Here is a 13403-nt window from a genome sequence, read left to right as displayed (position 1 = left end):
CCAGTCACTGCTTAGGGCTACATCCAGAGGAAACAGAACGTAGAGATAGAACGTGAAACTGCTTTACTGTGTCAAGTTTCAAGAAGCTAGCACAAACCGTGTTTGATTTAGAGTTCCAAATACATCTGTCAGTATAGGAGAAAACAGAGTGAAACGCCAAAATTCAAACAGTTACTGGAAGCGAACGCTTCAACATAAAAGAACGAAATTTGGGTAACCAAATGGGCTTAGTGTACTGATCATTACCTGAAAGTATCATCCAGTTTGGGTTAAAAAATAGTTGCTGAGATTTCTGGAGACTCGCAATTTTGGGAAGCTTGGCAACCCCTTTCAATGAAAGTGTTTCTCCTCAGTCACTGCTGAGTGCTACATCAAGAGGAAACAGAACATAGATATAGAACGTGAAACTGCTTTACTGTGTCAAGTTTCAAGAAGCTAGCACAAACCGTGTTTGGTTTAGAGTTCCAAATACATCTATCAATATAGGAGAAAACAGAGTGAAACGCCAAAATTCAAACTGTTACTGGAAACGAACGCTTCAACATAGAAGAACGAATTTTGGGGAACACAGTGGGCTTAGCGTACTCATCATTACCTGAAAGTATCATCCAGTTTGGGTGAAAAAATAGATGCTGAGATTTCTGGAGACTCGTAATTTTTGGAAGCTTGGCAACCCCTTTCAATGAAAGTGTTTCTCCCCAGTCACTGCTTAGGGCTACATCAAGAGGAGACAGAACATAGAGATAGAACGTGAAACTGCTTTACTTTGTCAAGTTTCAAGAAGCTAGCACAAACCGTGTTTGATTTAGAGTTCCAAATACATCTGTCAGTATAGGAGAAAACAGAGTGAAACGCCAAAATTCAAACAGTTACTGGAAGCGAACGCTTCAACATAAAAGAACGAAATTTGGGGAACCAAGTGAGCTTAGTGTACTGATCATTACCTGAAAGTATCATCCAGTTTGGGTGAAAAAATAGTTGCTGAGATTTCTGGAGACTCGCAATTTTGGGAAGCTTGGCAACCCCTTTCAATGAAAGTGTTTCTCCTCAGTCACTGCTGAGTGCTACATCAAGAGGAAACAGAACATAGAGATAGAACTTGAAACTGCTTTACTGTGTCAAGTTTGAAGAAGGTAGCACAAACCGTGTTTGATTTAGAGTTCCAAATACATGTATCAATATAGGAGAAAACAGAGTGAAACGCCAAAATTCAAACTGTTACTGGAAACGAACGCTTCAACATAGAAGAACGAAATTTGGGGAACCAAGTGGGCTTAGTGTACCTATTATTACCTGAAAGTATCATCCAGTTTGGGTGAAATCATAGTTGCTGAGATTTCTGGAGACTCGTAATTTCTGGAAGCTTGGCAACCCCTGTCAATGAAAGTATTTCTCCCCAGTCACTGCTTAGGGCTACATCCAGAGGAAACAGAACATAGAGATAGAACGTGAAACTGCTTTACTGTGTCAAGTTTCAAGAAGCTAGCACAAACCGTGTTTGATTTAGAGTTCCAAATACATCTGTCAGTATAGGAGAAAACAGAGTGAAACGCCAAAATTCAAACAGTTACTGGAAGCGAACGCTTCAACATAAAAGAACGAAATTTGGGGAACCAAGTGAGCTTAGTGTACTGATCATTACCTGAAAGTATCATCCAGTTTGGGTTAAAAAATAGTTGCTGAGATTTCTGGAGACTCGCAATTTTGGGAAGCTTGGCAACCCCTTTCAATGAAAGTGTTTCTCCTCAGTCACTGCTGAGTGCTACATCAAGAGGAAACAGAACATAGATATAGAACGTGAAACTGCTTTACTGTGTCAAGTTTCAAGAAGCTAGCACAAACCGTGTTTGGTTTAGAGTTCCAAATACATCTATCAATATAGGAGAAAACAGAGTGAAACGCCAAAATTCAAACTGTTACTGGAAACGAACGCTTCAACATAGAAGAACGAAATTTGGGGAACCCAGTGGGCTTAGCGTACTCATCATTACCTGAAAGTATCATCAAGTTTGGGTGAAAAAATAGATGCTGAGATTTCTGGAGACTCGTAATTTTTGGAAGCTTGGCAACCCCTTTCAATGAAAGTGTTTCTCCCCAGTCACTGCTTAGGGCTACATCAAGAGGAGACAGAACATAGAGATAGAACGTGAAACTGCTTTACTGTGTCAAGTTTCAAGAAGCTAGCACAAACCGTGTTTGGGTTAGAGTTCCAAATACATCTATCAATATAGGAGAAAACAGAGTAAAACGCCAAAATTCAAACTGTTACTGGAAACGAACGCTTCAACATAGAAGAACGAAATTTGGGGAACCAAGTGGGCTTAGTGTACTGATCATTACCTGAAAGTATCATCCAGTTTGGGTGAAATCATAGTTGCTGAGATTTCTGGAGACTCGTAATTTCTGGAAGCTTGGCAACCCCTTTCAATGAAAGTGTTTCTCCTCAGTCACTGCTGAGTGCTACATCAAGAGGAAAGAAAACATAGAGATAGAACTTGAAACTGCTTTACTGTGTCAAGTTTCAAGAAGCTAGCACAAACCGTGTTTGACTTAGAGTTCGAAATACATCTGTCAGTATAGGAGAAAACAGAGTGAAACGCCAAAATTCAAACAGTTACTGGAAGTGAACGCTTCAACATAAAAGAACGAAATTTGGGGAACCAAGTGAGCTTAGTGTACTGATCATTACCTGAAAGTATCATCCAGTTTGGGTGAAAAAATAGTTGCTGAGATTTCTGGAGACTCGCAGTTTTGGGGAGCTTGGCAACCCCTTTCAATGAAAGTGTTTCTCCTCAGTCACTGCTGAGTGCTACATCAAGAGGAAACAGAACATAGAGATAGAACGTGAAACTGCTTCACTGTGTCAAGTTTCAAGAAGCTAGCACAAACCGTGTTTGGGTTAGAGTTCCAAATACATCTATCAATATAGGAGAAAACAGAGTGAAACACCAAAATTCAAACTGTTACTGGAAACGAACGCTTCAACATAGAAGAACGAAATTTTGGGAACCCAGTGTGCTTTGCGTACTCATCATTACCTGAAAGTATCATCCAGTTTGGGTGAAAAAATAGATGCTGAGATTTCTGGAGACTCATAATTTTTGTAAGCTTGGCAGCCACTTTCAATGAAAGTGTTTCTCCCCAGTCACTGCTTAGGGCTACATCAAGAGGAGACAGAACATAGAGATAGAACGTGAAACTGCTTTACTGTGTCAAGTTTCAAGAAGCTAGCACAAACCGTGTTTGATTTAGAGTTCCAAATACATCTATCAATATAGGAGAAAACAGAGTAAATGCCAAAATTCAAACTGTTACTGGAAACGAACGATTCAACATAGAAGAACGAAATTTGGGGAACCAAGTGGGCTTAGTGTCCTGATCATTACCTGAAAGTATCATCCAGTTTGGGTTAAAAAATAGTTGCTGAGATTTCTGGAGACTCGCAATTTTGGGAAGCTTGGCAACCCCTTTCAATGAAAGTGTTTCTCCTCAGTCACTGCTGAGTGCTACATCAAGAGGAAAGAAAACATAGAGATAGAACTTGAAACTGCTTTACTGTGTCAAGTTTCAAGAAGCTAGCACAAACCGTGTTTGACTTAGAGTTCGAAATACATCTGTCAGTATAGGAGAAAACAGAGTGAAACGCCAAAATTCAAACAGTTACTGGAAGTGAACGCTTCAACATAAAAGAACGAAATTTGGGGAACCAAGTGAGCTTAGTGTACTGATCATTACCTGAAAGTATCATCCAGTTTGGGTGAAAAAATAGTTGCTGAGATTTCTGGAGACTCGCAGTTTTGGGGAGCTTGGCAACCCCTTTCAATGAAAGTGTTTCTCCTCAGTCACTGCTGAGTGCTACATCAAGAGGAAACAGAACATAGAGATAGAACGTGAAACTGCTTCACTGTGTCAAGTTTCAAGAAGCTAGCACAAACCGTGTTTGGGTTAGAGTTCCAAATACATCTATCAATATAGGAGAAAACAGAGTGAAACACCAAAATTCAAACTGTTACTGGAAACGAACGCTTCAACATAGAAGAACGAAATTTTGGGAACCCAGTGTGCTTTGCGTACTCATCATTACCTGAAAGTATCATCCAGTTTGGGTGAAAAAATAGATGCTGAGATTTCTGGAGACTCATAATTTTTGTAAGCTTGGCAGCCACTTTCAATGAAAGTGTTTCTCCCCAGTCACTGCTTAGGGCTACATCAAGAGGAGACAGAACATAGAGATAGAACGTGAAACTGCTTTACTGTGTCAAGTTTCAAGAAGCTAGCACAAACCGTGTTTGATTTAGAGTTCCAAATACATCTATCAATATAGGAGAAAACAGAGTAAATGCCAAAATTCAAACTGTTACTGGAAACGAATGATTCAACATAGAAGAACGAAATTTGGGGAACCAAGTGGGCTTAGTGTCCTGATCATTACCTGAAAGTATCATCCAGTTTGGGTTAAAAAATAGTTGCTGAGATTTCTGGAGACTCGCAATTTTGGGAAGCTTGGCAACCCCTTTCAATGAAAGTGTTTCTCCTCAGTCACTGCTGAGTGCTACATCGAAGAGGAAACAGAACATAAAGATAGAACGTGAAACTGCTTTACTGTGTCAAGTTTCAAGAAGCTAGCACAAACCGTGTTTGGTTTAGAGTTCCAAATACATCTATCAATATAGGAGAAAACAGAGTGAAACGCCAAAATTCAAACTGTTACTGGAAACGAACGCTTCAACATAGAAGAACGAAATTTGGCGAACCAAGTGGGCTTAGTGTACTGATCATTACCTGAAAGTATCATCCAGTATGGGTGAAATCATAGTTGCTGAGATTTCTGGAGACTCGTAATTTCTGGAAGCTTGGCAACCCCTTTCAATGAAAGTATTTCTCCCCAGTCACTGCTTAGGGCTACATCAAGAGGAAACAGAACATAGAGATAGAACGTGAAACTGCTTTAGTGTGTCAAGTTTCAAGAAGCTAGCACAAACCGTGTTTGATTTAGAGTTCCAAATACATCTGTCAGTATAGGAGAAAACAGAGTGAAACGCCAAAATTCAAACTGTTACTGGAAACGAACGCTTCAACATAGAAGAACGAAATTTGGCGAACCAAGTGGGCTTAGTGTACTGATCATTACCTGAAAGTATCATCCAGTTTGGGTGAAAAAATAGTTGCTGAGATTTCTGGAGACTCGCAGTTTTGGGGAGCTTGGCAACCCCTTTCAATGAAAGTGTTTCTCCTCAGTCACTGCTGAGTGCTACATCAAGAGGAAACAGAACATAGAGATAGAACGTGAAACTGCTTTACTGTGTCAAGTTTCAAGAAGCTAGCACAAACCGTGTTTGGTATAGAGTTCCAAATACATGTATCAATATAGGAGAAAACAGAGTGAAACGCCAAAATTCAAACTGTTACTGGAAACGAACGCTTTAACATAGAAGAACGAAATTTGGGGAACCAAGTGGGCTTAGTGTACTGATCATTACCTGAAAGTATCATCCAGTTTGGGTTAAAAAATAGTTGCTGAGATTTCTGGAGACTCGCAATTTTGGGAAGCTTGGCAACCCCTTTCAATGAAAGTGTTTCTCCTCAGTCACTGCTGAGTGCTACATCAAGAGGAAACAGAACATAGACATAGAACGTGAAACTGCTTTACTGTGTCAAGTTTCAAGAAGCTAGCACAAACCGTGTTTGGTTTAGAGTTCCAAATACATCTATCAATATAGGAGAAAACAGAGTGAAACGCCAAAATTCAAACTGTTACTGGAAACGAACGCTTCAACATAGAAGAACGAAATTTGGGGAACCCAGTGGGCTTAGCGTACTCATCATTACCTGAAAGTATCATCAAGTTTGGGTGAAAAAATAGTTGCTGATATTTCTGGAGACTCGTAATTTTTGGAAGCTTGGCAACCCCTTTCAATGAAAGTGTTTCTCCCCAGTCACTGCTTAGGGCTACATCAAGAGGAGACAGAAAATAGAGATAGAACGTGAAACTGCTTTATTGTGTCAAGTTTCAAGAAGCTAGCACAAACCGTGTTTGGGTTAGAGTTCCAAATACATCTATCAATATAGGAGAAAACAGAGTGAAACGCCAAAATTCAAACTGTTACTGGAAACGAACGCTTCAACATAGAAGAACGAAATTTGGGGAACCAAGTGGGCTTAGTGTACTGATCATTACCTGAAAGTATCATCCAGTTTGGGTGAAATCATAGTTGCTGAGATTTCTGGAGACTCGTAATTTCTGGAAGCTTGGCAACCTCTGTCAATGAAAGTATTTTTCCCCAGTCACTGTTTAGGGCTACATCCAGAGGAAACAGAACATAGTGATAGAACGTGAAACTGCTTTACTGTGTCAAGTTTCAAGAAGCTAGCACAAACCGTGTTTGATTTAGAGTTCCAAATACATCTGTCAGTATAGGAGAAAACAGAGTGAAACGCCAAAATTCAAACAGTTACTGGAAGCGAACGCATCAACATAGAAGAACGAAATTTGGGGAACCAAGTGGGCTTAGTGTACTGATCATTACCTGAAAGTATCATCCAGTTTGGGTGAAATCATAGTTGCTGAGATTTCTGGAGACTCGTAATTTCTGGAAGCTTGGCAACCCCTTTCAATGAAAGTGTTTCTCCTCAGTCACTGCTGGGTGCTACATCAAGAGGAAAGAAAACATAGAGATAGAACTTGAAACTGCTTTACTGTGTCAAGTTTCAAGAAGCTAGCACAAACCGTGTTTGATTTAGAGTTCCAAATACATCTGTCAGTATAGGAGAAAACAGAGTGAAACGCCAAAATTCAAACAGTTACTGGAAGTGAACGCTTCAACATAAAAGAACGAAATTTGGGGAACCAAGTGAGCTTAGTGTACTGATCATTACCTGAAAGTATCATCCAGTTTGGGTGAAAAAATAGTTGCTGAGATTTCTGGAGACTCGCAGTTTTGGGGAGCTTGGCAACCCCTTTCAATGAAAGTGTTTCTCCTCAGTCACTGCTGAGTGCTACATCAAGAGGAAACAGAACATAGAGATAGAACGTGAAACTGCTTTACTGTGTCAAGTTTCAAGAAGCTAGCACAAACCGTGTTTGGTTTAGAGTTCCAAATACATCTATCAATATAGGAGAAAACAGAGTGAAACGCCAAAATTCAAACTGTTACTGGAAACGAACGCTTCAACATAGAAGAACGAAATTTTGGGAACCCAGTGGGCTTAGCGTACTCATCATTACCTGAAAGTATCATCCAGTTTGGGTGAAAAAATAGATGCTGAGATTTCTGGAGACTCGTAATTTTTGGAAGCTTGGCAACCCCTTTCAATGAAAGTGTTTCTCCCCAGTCACTGCTTAGGGCTACATCAAGAGGAGACAGAACATAGAGATAGAACTTGAAACTGCTTTATTGTGTCAAGTTTCAAGAAGCTAGCACAAACCGTGTTTGATTTAGAGTTCCAAATACATCTATCAATATAGGAGAAAACAGAGTAAAACGCCAAAATTCAAACTGTTACTGGAAACGAACGCTTCAACATAGAAGAACGAAATTTGGCGAACCAAGTGGGCTTAGTGTACTGATCATTACCTGAAAGTATCATCCAGTTTGGGTGAAATCATAGTTGCTGAGATTTCTGGAGACTCGTAATTTCTGGAAGCTTGGCAACCCCTTTCAATGAAAGTGTTTCTCCTCAGTCACTGCTGAGTGCTACATCAAGAGGAAAGAAAACATATAGATAGAACTAGAAACTGCTTTACTGTGTCAAGTTTCAAGAAGCTAGCACAAACCGTGTTTGATTTAGAGTTCCAAATACATCTGTCAGTATAGGAGAAAACAGAGTGAAACGCCAAAATTCAAACAGTTACTGGAAGTGAACGCTTCAACATAAAAGAACGAAATTTGGGGAACCAAGTGAGCTTAGTGTACTGATCATTACCTGAAAGTATCATCCAGTTTGGGTGAAAAAATAGTTGCTGAGATTTCTGGAGACTCGCAGTTTTGGGGAGCTTGGCAACCCCTTTCAATGAAAGTGTTTCTCCTCAGTCACTGCTGAGTGCTACATCAAGAGGAAACAGAACATAGAGATAGAACGTGAAACTGCTTTACTGTGTCAAGTTTCAAGAAGCTAGCACAAACCGTGTTTGGTTTAGAGTTCCAAATACATCTATCAATATAGGAGAAAACAGAGTGAAACGCCAAAATTCAAACTGTTACTGGAAACGAACGCTTCAACATAGAAGAACGAAATTTTGGGAACCCAGTGGGCTTAGCGTACTCATCATTACCTGAAAGTATCATCCAGTTTGGGTGAAAAAATAGATGCTGAGATTTCTGGAGACTCGTAATTTTTTGAAGCTTGTCAACCCCTTTCAATGAAAGTGTTTCTCCCCAGTCACTGCTTAGGGCTACATCAAGAGGAGACAGAACATAGAGATAGAACTTGAAACTGCTTTATTGTGTCAAGTTTCAAGAAGCTAGCACAAACCGTGTTTGATTTCGAGTTCCAAATACATCTATCAATATAGGAGAAAACAGAGTAAAACGCCAAAATTCAAACTGTTACTGGAAACGAACGCTTCAACATAGAAGAACGAAATTTGGCGAACCAAGTGGGCTTAGTGTACTGATCATTACCTGAAAGTATCATCCAGTTTGGGTGAAATCATAGTTGCTGAGATTTCTGGAGACTCGTAATTTCTGGAAGCTTGGCAACCCCTTTCAATGAAAGTGTTTCTCCTCAGTCACTGCTGAGTGCTACATCAAGAGGAAAGAAAACATATAGATAGAACTAGAAACTGCTTTACTGTGTCAAGTTTCAAGAAGCTAGCACAAACCGTGTTTGATTTAGAGTTCCAAATACATCTGTCAGTATAGGAGAAAACAGAGTGAAACGCCAAAATTCAAACAGTTACTGGAAGTGAACGCTTCAATATAAAAGAACGAAATTTGGGGAACCAAGTGAGCTTAGTGTACTGATCATTACCTGAAAGTATCATCCAGTTTGGGTGAAAAAATAGTTGCTGAGATTTCTGGAGACTCGCAATTTTGGGAAGCTTGGCAACCCCTTTCAATGAAAGTGTTTCTCCTCAGTTACTGCTGAGTGCTACATCAAGAGGAAACAGAACATAGAGATAGAACGTGAAACTGCTTTACTGTGTCAAGTTTCAAGAAGCTAGCACAAACCGTGTTTGGTTTAGAGTTCCAAATACATCTATCAATATAGGAGAAAACAGAGTGAAACGCCAAAATTCAAACTGTTACTGGAAACGAACGCTTCAACATAGAAGAACGAAATTTGGGGAACCAAGTGGGCTTAGTGTACCTATTATTACCTGAAAGTATCATCCAGTTTGGGTGAAATCATAGTTGCTGAGATTTCTGGAGACTCGTAATTTCTGGAAGCTTGGCAACACCTGTCAATGAAAGTATTTCTCCCCAGTCACTGCTTAGGGCTACATCCAGAGGAAACAGAACATAGAGATAGAACATGAAACTGCTTTACTGTGTCAAGTTTCAAGAAGCTAGCACAAACCGTGTTTGATTTAGAGTTCCAAATACATCTGTCAGTATAGGAGAAAACAGGGTGAAACGCCAAAATTCAAACAGTTACTGGAAGCGAACGCTTCAACATAAAAGAACGAAATTTGGGGAACCAAGTGAGCTTAGTGTACTGATCATTACCTGAAAGTATCATCCAGTTTGGGTTAAAAAATAGTTGCTGAGATTTCTGGAGACTCGCAATTTTGGGAAGCTTGGCAACCCCTTTCAATGAAAGTGTTTCTCCTCAGTCACTGCTGAGTGCTACATCAAGAGGAAACAGAACATAGAGATAGAACGTGAAACTGCTTTACTGTGTCAAGTTTCAAGAAGCTAGCACAAACCGTGTTTGGTTTAGAGTTCCAAATACATGTATCAATATAGGAGAAAACAGAGTGAAACGCCAAAATTCAAACTGTTACTGGAAACGAACGCTTTAACATAGAAGAACGAAATTTGGGGAACCAAGTGGGCTTAGTGTACTGATCATTACCTGAAAGTATCATCCAGTTTGGGTTAAAAAATAGTTGCTGAGATTTCTGGAGACTCGCAATTTTGGGAAGCTTGGCAACCCCTTTCAATGAAAGTGTTTCTCCTCAGTCACTGCTGAGTGCTACATCAAAAGGAAACAGAACATAGATATAGAACGTGAAACTGCTTTACTGTGTCAAGTTTCAAGAAGCTAGCACAAACCGTGTTTGGTTTAGAGTTCCAAATACATGTATCAATATAGGAGAAAACAGAGTGAAACGCCAAAATTCAAACTGTTACTGGAAACGAACGCTTCAACATAGAAGAACGAAATTTGGGGAACCCAGTGGGCTTAGCGTACTCATCATTACCTGAAAGTATCATCAAGTTTGGGTGAAAAAATAGATGCTGAGATTTCTGGAGACTCGTAATTTTTGGAAGCTTGGCAACCCCTTTCAATGAAAGTGTTTCTCCCCAGTCACTGCTTAGGGCTACATCAAGAGGATACAGAACATAGTGATAGAACGTGAAACTGCTTTACTGTGTCAAGTTTCAAGAAGCTAGCACAAACCGTGTTTGATTTAGAGTTCCAAATACATCTGTCAGTATAGGAGAAAACAGAGTGAAACGCCAAAATTCAAACAGTTACTGGAAGTGAACGCTTCAACATAAAAGAACGAAATTTGGGGAACCAAGTGAGCTTAGTGTACTGATCATTACCTGAAAGTATCATCCAGTTTGGGTGAAATCATAGTTGCTGAGATTTCTGGAGACTCGTAATTTCTGGAAGCTTGGCAACCCCTTTCAATGAAAGTGTTTCTCCTCAGTCACTGCTGAGTGCTACATCAAGAGGAAAGAAAACATAGAGATAGAACTTGAAACTGCTTTACTGTGTCAAGTTTCAAGAAGCTAGCACAAACCGTGTTTGACTTAGAGTTCGAAATACATCTGTCCGTATAGGAGAAAACAGAGTGAAACGCCAAAATTCAAACAGTTACTGGAAGTGAACGCTTCAACATAAAAGAACGAAATTTGGGGAACCAAGTGAGCTTAGTGTACTGATCATTACCTGAAAGTATCATCCAGTTTGGGTGAAAAAATAGTTGCTGAGATTTCTGGAGACTCGCAGTTTTGGGGAGCTTGGCAACCCCTTTCAATGAAAGTGTTTCTCCTCAGTCACTGCTGAGTGCTACATCAAGAGGAAACAGAACATAGAGATAGAACGTGAAACTGCTTCACTGTGTCAAGTTTCAAGAAGCTAGCACAAACCGTGTTTGGTTTAGAGTTCCAAATACATCTATCAATATAGGAGAAAACAGAGTGAAACACCAAAATTCAAACTGTTACTGGAAACGAACGCTTCAACATAGAAGAACGAAATTTTGGGAACCCAGTGGGCTTAGCGTACTCATCATTACCTGAAAGTATCATCCAGTTTGGGTGAAAAAATAGATGCTGAGATTTCTGGAGACTCATAATTTTTGGAAGCTTGGCAACCCCTTTCAATGAAAGTGTTTCTCCACAGTCACTGCTTAGGGCTACATCACGAGGAGACAGAACATAGAGATAGAACTTGAAACTGCTTTATTGTGTCAAGTTTCAAGAAGCTAGCACAAACCGTGTTTGATTTAGAGTTCCAAATACATCTATCAATATAGGAGAAAACAGAGTAAAACGCCAAAATTCAAACTGTTACTGGAATCGAACGCTTCAACATAGAAGAACGAAATTTGGCGAACCAAGTGGGCTTAGTGTACTGATCATTACCTGAAAGTATCATCCAGGTTGGGTGAAATCATAGTTGCCGAGATTTCTGGAGACTCGTAATTTCTGGAAGCTTGGCAACCCCTGTCAATGAAAGTATTTCTCCCCAGTCACTGCTTAGGGCTACATCCAGAGGAAACAGAACATAGATATAGAACGTGAAACTGCTTTACTGTGTCAAGTTTCAAGAAGCTAGCACAAACCGTGTTTGATTTAGAGTCCCAAATACATCTATCAATATAGGAGAAAACAGAGTAAACGCCAAAATTCAAACTGTTACTGGAAACGAACGATTCAACATAGAAGAACGAAATTTGGGGAACCAAGTGGGCTTAGTGTACTGATCATTACCTGAAAGTATCATCCAGTTTGGGTTCAAAAATAGTTGCTGAGATTTCTGGAGACTCGCAATTTTGGGAAGCTTGGCAACCCCTTTCAATGAAAGTGTTTCTCCTCAGTCACTGCTGAGTGCTACATCGAAGAGGAAACAGAACATAAAGATAGAACGTGAAACTGCTTTACTGTGTCAAGTTTCAAGAAGCTAGCACAAACCGTGTTTGGTTTAGAGTTCCAAATACATCTATCAATATAGGAGAAAACAGAGTGAAACGCCAAAATTCAAACTGTTACTGGAAACGAACGCTTCAACATAGAAGAACGAAATTTGGCGAACCAAGTGGGCTTAGTGTACTGATCATTACCTGAAAGTATCATCATGTAGGGTGAAATCATAGTTGCTGAGATTTCTGGAGACTCGTAATTTCTGGAAGCTTGGCAACCCCTTTCAATGAAAGTGTTTCTCCTCAGTCACTGCTGAGTGCTACATCAAGAGGAAAGAAAACATAGAGATAGAACTTGAAACTGCTTTACTGTGTCAAGTTTCAAGAAGCTAGCACAAACCGTGTTTGATTTAGAGTTCCAAATACATCTGTCAGTATAGGAGAAAACAGAGTGAAACGCCAAAATTCAAACAGTTACTGGAAGCGAACGCTTCAACATAAAAGAACGAAATTTGGGGAACCAAGTGAGCTTAGTGTACTGATCATTACCTGAAAGTATCATCCAGTTTGGGTTAAAAAATAGTTGCTGAGATTTCTGGAGACTCGCAATTTTGGGAAGCTTGGCAACCCCTTTCAATGAAAGTGTTTCTCCTCAGTCACTGCTGAGTGCTACATCAAGAGGAAACAGAACATAGAGATAGAACGTGAAACTCCTTTACTGTGTCAAGTTTCAAGAAGCTAGCACAAACCGTGTTTGGTTTAGAGTTACAAATACATGTATCAATATAGGAGAAAACAGAGTGAAACGCCAAAATTCAAACTGTTACTGGAAACGAACGCTTTAACATAGAAGAACGAAATTTGGGGAACCAAATGGGCTTAGTGTACTGATCATTACCTGAAAGTATCATCCAGTTTGGGTTAAAAAATAGTTGCTGAGATTTCTGGAGACTCGCAATTTTGGGAAGCTTGGCAACCCCTTTCAATGAAAGTGTTTCTCCTCAGTCACTGCTGAGTGCTACATCAAGAGGAAACAGAACATAGATATAGAACGTGAAACTGCTTTACTGTGTCAAGTTTCAAGAAGCTAGCACAAACCGTGTTTGGTTTAGAGTTCCAAATACATCTATCAATATAGGAGAAA

This window comes from Spermophilus citellus (assembly GCF_964194105.1).
Source record: "Spermophilus citellus genome assembly, chromosome: 1".
Lineage (NCBI taxonomy): Eukaryota > Metazoa > Chordata > Mammalia > Rodentia > Sciuridae > Spermophilus > Spermophilus citellus.
The sequence above is the reverse complement of the archived record's forward strand: the minus strand, read 5'-3'. Positions refer to the sequence as shown.